The following is a 7249-nucleotide window of genomic DNA, read 5'->3' as shown; positions in this document are numbered from 1 at the left end:
AATCTTCCGTTGTTTTGTTGATTTGGGTTGGCGAAAAAAATAATAAATACGAATAAGTGACGAATAAGCCGGTCTTAACTTATCTAATCTCCCTTGCGAAATACAATTGTTACTTACAAGGATTAATAAACAAAAACAAAGCCGTTAATACACATTTGAAACAAGGGTTGTTTCGAGGGGACTAATCACGTCTCATTTAAGACCCCCAAGGTTGACTAGAAGTTCAAATGCACAATGATCAAAAATCTTTTTAGAAAATAATCAATAACTGGCTCGCCGGTATTATGCTTGTACCATTATAGGGGCCTTTACTACATGTGGAAACGTGTTAAAGGAGCTCTTGGCTTTATCAAGAGGTAGTATAACTATAATCGCATCTTGCGGCCACATAGTGCGTCAGCCACGCGTATGCTGTTTTCTTCTGATCAACTTCCAATCCCCAGGACTTCTCAAGAATCTTTCACACCTTTTCTCTGACCATCGGCGAAAACAACGTTACCCAGATATACAAACTGGTGACCATCCTCGCTATTCTGTTGAAGTGATCTAGTTATAAGACTGAGAATTTTGCATTTACTAGTCTTCAGTGTGACAGTTTCCGCTTCTTTTTCTTGACCTGTAGTCATATCACCAAGGTTCATGACTCGGAGACAGGAAGCAGACTAGAGAAATCAAAGAAAATCGTTTTTCGTTGGGGCCAACCTGACTAGCTGCTTGAGACTGTTCGGTGTTAAGAATGGATCAACCAAGCTGTTCTGAATTCACGCCTACCATATCGGGCCAGTCATAGTTGCTTCTATAAGAAGAACTAGTTTTGCTGGAACACCAAACTGGGGCATAACTTTGCTCAACAATACATCAGCTTTTCAGCCCGAAACAGGTAGTCGAGAAGCGCTAGGAGTTCAACTCGACGTTTACCAAACATTTGTTGACAACCATATGACAGTATCGACCACAGCACACAGATGTACAACTTCTTTTTTTTGGGGATTGAGGACCGATTGGGAAGAAACTTTCTTCTATTTTTGCGTTAACCACTGAAGCTTTATACAAAAGGACGACTGACGGTTTTGTCCAGGGCGGAGGCAACTCATCAGACGCTGCCTCACGTCTACAAGTAGTGTGATCGAAAGTGGCTACGGGTAGTAGTCTCTCCTCTATATACACAGAATGATAAATATAAAACATTATATCCAGCGAGAAAACCGCCTTGGAACGCTCACTCCCAGTTTTTTTTTTGTCCACCGACTCCTCTTCTTATGCTAAACACCAAAATTTGTACAAAAGGAGTACTGACAATTTCGATTGATGAGCCGCCTCTGTTCTGGACGAAATAGTCACTGGTCCTTTTGTAAAACTGTGGGTGCTTAGCCCAGAAAGGGAGTTGACAAAAATTCGAGAAAGTTGTTTCCAATGGCCCTCAATTATCATACGAAAATCTGTACAGTACCTTGCGATTGATACTGCCGTATGGTCGTCAACGAATGTTTAGTATACGTCGACATGCCAATCACACTTCTCGAGTACTTTTATCATGGTGAAAACTTGAACTACTGTTGAGTGTCCATCTTTGACGCCACCCTAGTACTCTCTGTTGATTTTTTCGGTGTAGGACTCAAGTTTGTTTTTCAGAATTTCGATTAATATTTTATAGGCCGAAAAGAGCATCTGTCTATCTGTCTGTTTGTCTGTCTGCCACACCCGATTTATTCGGAAACGGCTAGACCGACTTTCCCGAAATTTGTTGAAAACGTGTGGTCTATGAATCTTTTTACACTGAATCCGTATGGATGAGGATGATCCAGCTCCAAAATTCTATAAGGGCAATATCTTTGGTAGAAAAAGAAGACGAGGCATACCCTACATACGTAGGTCAGGACGCCAGACAGCAGCAGCAAACCCGGAATGTCTGGAATTCCTTATTAAGTCAGACCTAGACCAGTTGTTCCGCCGCTGATGATGATTGTTTGCAACCCCTTTGGTTCAATGACTGCTGATAAGGAAGCATTGTCGGCGTCTGCTAAGTCCTCCCATCATTTTCTCGACTTCGCAACCTGTGAATATACTTTTGGGTATTATTGAGTCGCCCATTCGCTGAACATGGTCAGCCCATAAGAGCAATTGCAGAAATTTTAGCCCCTTAGTTCCCTATAAAGAACATAAGATTTTTTTCGACCCCCAGTTTGAGGTTGCTCACATATGGGTAATTCATATTTATGGCATCCTCCAGCAAGACGTTCTTTGTTCACGAAACAGCCCAGATCCCTTATTTCGAGGGTGCGTGTAGGCTTCAGGCTAGAAACTACTGCTTTTGTATCTAGAATATTCTGGATTGTCTTTTAGCCAGTCTTCGACCCAAGTTCGACAAGTTCATATACTGCCGGTTCTAGTCCGCCGGACAGATTACACGTCCACCCCAGCATGTTCTGATTTGGTGCAGATTTCTCGAAGGACTTCTGCGAAAGAGCTCCCTCGTTCGGTTTGGTAATAACGGCCTCTTACCGTAGTTTGTTCCTACTCTTTCTCTTTGGTGCTGATATTATTGTAGTAGTTGACTTCGACATTGCTACACAGGAGAATCACTGCCATCGATATCCAAATTATGATGTTGTCGCTATATCTTCACTCTTTTTTTATGCTGCTTGGTCTGTTTGGTTACCATCTCGCCGGATTTTTCTTGTTGTGTTATTGGCGCTGTTTTTCTCGCGTCTTCTTTTAACAATCGTCTTTTCCTTCTCTAGCGGACTGAAGTCACCGCGTTTTGCGTAGGAGCTGGGCTAGAGTTTTGCTTTTTCCTGAACTCCATTTCGGCGTTCTCCCAGGAGTTTGTCCATCTCAAATATGGCATTTCTGACATCTGCCGAGATCTTTTGCTGAATAATGGTAGCAGCCTTCATTTTTCATGAGACCGCCCCGCGAACTATGAACTATGATTGGTTTCTGTAATATGCACACGCTCCTCAACAACGATAGCAGGGGTCCTCAGAATGCTCGCTTTCTCCAATTTGAGCGGAAATTCTTGCGATATACTCGATTTCTAACAGAATTCTAATTGTTAGATTTCAGTCCTGGTTAAGGAAAATCACAATTTTACAATGCTATGCACCAACGGGGGCTTCCGATGTAGTGGAGAAGGACGCTTTCTATGAGCAATTAAACACGGTTTAGGGAAAGCTTCCTAAAGGTGTGATGTGATCGTGATGGGTGATCTGAATGCCAAGGTGGGATCTGACAACATCTTGCTCAGACATGTGATGGGGAAGCAGTCTTGGCAACCGTAACGGTAATGGTGGGAGGTTCGTGGATTTCTGCAACTTCCACCGCCTCGTTATTGGTGGTACAGTGTTTGAACACCACCTGCCATAAGGTCAGTTGGGTGACGCTCTCGAACTCCGATACCGAGCGAAATTCCAAGAAGTTCAACGTAGTGTACGTCGTAACAAAAGAGAATTTGCTATTGCGCAGGTCAGGGGCGGACGATGCCGCAGATCACAATGATTTCAGAACTGTATACCGCATCACGAATGAGCTTGTATGTGGTCGTTAATCTTTCGGTGATCCTGTGAAGGACGTTAACGGTCGACAGCTGAAGAGGTGAAAAGAACACTTTACCACGGTTCTTAACAGTATCATATCCGATGAAATTTTTCCTGTTTCGGATGAAATGGATAGTCGCCGTAATATGCGGATACGGACTGTTCCTCCAAGCAGAAGAGAAATGAAAGGAAGTAAAACCTCTCGGCATTATGGTCCCCCGCAGAGTAATTCAGCGCTGTACCTGTCGTTGTCACAGATGCAACTGCTGCTTCCATTCGTGCGGGAATCGGAGACATTTCCTAGCAAGTGGAAGAAGGGGTTGATCATTAATATTCCATAGAGAGGCATTCGTTTTAAGTGTGACGATTGGAGGGGTACCTGCGTACTCCCTGCCGTTGCAAAAATAATAGTTATAATAGTGGAACGTATCAAAAAAATCTCGAAAAATTGATCGACAGAGAGCAGGCTGGCGCTCTGGATCCCCCAGCATGGAGCACATCAACACCCTACGGAGAGCGAATCCTGGTAGGCGGTGGCTTGAATGCCAGAGTCCTTAAATGGGGCAGGCCTCAGTCCGATTCCAGAGGCCGGATCCACGCCAACATTTCGAGGGGAGCATTCTTGACATTACTTTTGCGTTGGAATATCTGGTACCATCAGTGGGCAGGTGGCGAGTTATAGAAGACTTTTCGGCAAGTGATCATTAGTACATCGTGTTCGAAGTGATTGGCGCTGCTTGCCAACCTGCACCAACCCGGCGCTCCCTTTGTCTGTGAAACGTCGCGAGGGCAAACATCGAGAAATTTGTCGAAGTTTTTGGAACAGGCAGATTCGCGCTGGAGAGCGCTTCGAGGAGTGGCAGAGTTGCAGCTGACACTGTCGTAAGCTCAGTGATGAACCTGATGACGACGGCGTGTGGAGCTTCTATTCCCCGGAGGGGCCTTAGCCGAGACAAGCGGTGGACGGCAGAAATTGTGGACCTCCGGAAGAAGCGTCATAAGCTTCACCCTTTGGCACAGCGTTTACACGTAAGCGAAGAGGCATGCTCTATAAAGGCAGAGTATAGGTTGGTGAAAACGAGACTCTGCGGCGCGATAAATAAAAGCAAAGCTCGCGGGTGGCAGAAAATAGTCATCAAGGTGAATAATGACTTATCCCCCAGAGCAGTTCGGGTTCAGAGTAGGGGATGGCTGGTGTGGATGCTGTTATGGAGGCCGTGGATACGGTTCGTCGAGCAAAGGCACACAGGCGCTGATCTCGACGAATAGTGCTTCTCATAACGCCTGATGTCAGAAGTGCCTTCAATTCCGTAAGATGCACAGATATGCTTGGTACATTAGAAAACTTATTCCACGTGCTAAGTTATCTCTTGCGGATATTGAGAGGTTATTTGAAAGACCCTTCCCTGTTCTATGAGACGCTCGAGGGTCATAAAAGGATGGAGATCACGTCGCGAGTAGCACAGGAATCGATCCTAAAGTCGGACCTATGGAACGTTTCCGTTAATGCTCGACATTCCAGAAGGGTCGCGACTTGTCGTTCATTCAGACCACTTTACGGCGCTTTTTGTCGGATGCACCGTTGAACAGGCGCAAAGCAGAATTGGCGTATTGATCCGACGGGTAAGCGGATAGATAACTGCTCATGGTTTCAGTCTTGCGCTAGACAAAATCGAAGTAGTTATCTTGACCGATTGATCGATCGGCGTGTTGACTATAGAGTCCAAACCAGCTGTTAAATGCCTTGGTTTAATACTCGACTCGAAAGTTAGCTTCTATGAGCAAATCAAAGCAGAACAGGGCTGTAACTGGAGTCTCGGTCTTGAGTCGGCTAATGGCGAATGCCCTATATCCACTAAAAGACGTCTTCTTCTGGGAGCAATGCATTCGGTTCTGCTCTATGGCGCGGAGGTATGGGCTGATGCCTTTAACAGCAAGTGCATTGTAAGCACCTTGCTAAGTGCAGAGACCGGGAGTTTCGCAAGTGGCGTCTTCATATTGCACTGTCTCAGAACCGGCCGTGATGGTGATCGTGGGATTGATTCCTGTTGCCCTCCCCCTAGCTAAGGACCGTAAAACCATCTGCAGCTGCAAGAACTAAGATTTAAGTGAGGAGGTTGCCCGCGAAGAACGTCAACGCACACTTACCGAGTGGCAACTTTTTTGCCAAAATGAGCCAAGAAGTAAATGGACTGCGTGGCTCATCGATAATTTAGATCCGTGGCTGAACCGAACGCATGGTGAAATTGATTACTTCCTTATCCAACCGCTAAGCGTGTACATAATATTGGGATAATATTGATTGTGCGTTCGGCAATGGAGTGGGGGACGACGCCGAATACACTTTTTTCTTTTGTGAAGGTGGGACGGCTCTGGTCAGCAGCTTTATGCAGACATAGGGGAGCTCTCTCCAGACGTTGTCAGAGAGATGCTGAGGAGCACTGGCAGATGGGGTTGTGTGCCGCATTACGTTCGGGTTCTTCTTGTTGCGACGAAAATTAAGCTCGACCGATGGAGGGACCGGATAGCAAAAAGTTCCCTGAATTAACAACTCGCCTCCTCCAATCCCGTTGGCGAAAGTAATTCCTTGACTTGAAGCCTACCAAAAACGGGAGTACGGGAGGGCTAGTGCAAAGTAATGTATCAAACGGTTCCAGGCTAGTTCTATGATAACAGGGAGGTGTTTAGTTGGTAGTCCGACGGCGTACTGTTGCGGGAGTCCAACACACTGTGCGGAAACGCTTTCACTTAACTTACTCCCAAAAAAAGAACACCCTGCATATCATTTTGGGAGAGTGCGTGGAATCTGTATCTTTGCTTCACCTGATCCTCATCGATTTCGACTGCTGCTAGTGCTCTTCATGCGTTGCTATATGGAAGTAGTACATGGAGAGCGATCCCCATTTTCACTCGAATACTGCAAGCCTGCGGTCTATTGAATCTAAAGAAGACAACATTTTTGATGACTCTAATCAATGAAAAGGGGGATATCACTATCAGTAGCAACGAGCTGCCGAAAAATGATTGGGAGTTCTTGGCAATCGAAGCTTTAACGAACGCCTTGAATTCAAAATTGACCCTATTGTCATCCGGCTGTTGCCTTAGATAGCGGCCGACTATTCAAGGCGATTCATGGCGCCTCGCGATAATGGGGACGGACCAGTGGCATAATAAAGCATGATTACATTTGAAGTTAAGGCAACCGTGATCGATATAGGATTCCACCGAACAGAGGAAAGTTACGAGAGAGGCGTCTACGATGAAATGGACATGTAATTCGCGCTGACGAAACTCGCTTGTTAAGATTGGTCTGAGGATTGAAGTGGATGAGAAACTGCCAAAAGGCCGACGAAAACAACGATGATTAGATGCCCTAGATAGTGATTTGAGAGCCTTTTCATCCAGATCAGGCATATGACTGAGAAAAATGGCACAATTTCTTTAGGTGAGCCGACGCTGATATTGAATGGGACAAAAGCTAAAGGAGAAGAAGAGTTTGCCAGTATCAAATAAAACTTCAATGATTATAATTTATGATTTTTTTTTTATTTATTTAAATTACTTTCTTAATATGAAACAAGTGTTTTTATACTAAAACGCAATCTTCATTGTTTTACTTAGCCACCCACGCAAGTTATTTGCATATTTTTTACCATATTTCATATAATTGGTTTAACTTTTCAATTCGGCCACATTTGCGGTTTTTGTGTAAC

This window comes from Hermetia illucens, chromosome 2 (genome assembly GCF_905115235.1).
Source record: "Hermetia illucens chromosome 2, iHerIll2.2.curated.20191125, whole genome shotgun sequence".
Classification (NCBI taxonomy): domain Eukaryota; kingdom Metazoa; phylum Arthropoda; class Insecta; order Diptera; family Stratiomyidae; genus Hermetia; species Hermetia illucens.
The sequence above is the reverse complement of the archived record's forward strand: the minus strand, read 5'-3'. Positions refer to the sequence as shown.